This window comes from Sturnus vulgaris, unplaced genomic scaffold (assembly GCF_052056855.1).
Source record: "Sturnus vulgaris isolate bStuVul1 unplaced genomic scaffold, bStuVul1.hap1 Scaffold_192, whole genome shotgun sequence".
NCBI classification, from domain to species: domain Eukaryota; kingdom Metazoa; phylum Chordata; class Aves; order Passeriformes; family Sturnidae; genus Sturnus; species Sturnus vulgaris.
In genome coordinates this window covers 8,869,610-8,870,000 of record NW_028276155.1, presented here as the reverse complement: position 1 = coordinate 8,870,000, position 391 = coordinate 8,869,610, and positions in this window count along the sequence as shown.

The window sequence follows — 391 nt, the reverse complement described above, 5'->3', positions numbered from 1 at the left end:
AGTGCATATATTTAAGATTATACAAAATTTGGCAGTAAGTAATTTAGTATAATTGAGGTTCGTATAAAGCATAAGCAAAACCGACCAGGGAGGGGCCCCCCTCCGACCGGGGATACGGGGAGTGGCTCCCATTCCTCACGTATCAAAGCATCCAGGCTAACAATCCCACTTATATACTGTAGGCTACAGAAGTTTCTAGAAAGCTCCTCCTAGTTTCTATTCCTAAAATTTACGTAACTATACTGCACGGCGCATGCTCTACTAATGGGTTAGGGGGTCTCTCATCCTTTTGAGGGTCTTATTTCCGGTGAAGGCTCATCATCTTCATCAGTGACCGAGGTGTGACCTGCAGGTAGCGCAGGCGCCCTGTGTGACTGAGCCGATGTTTTCC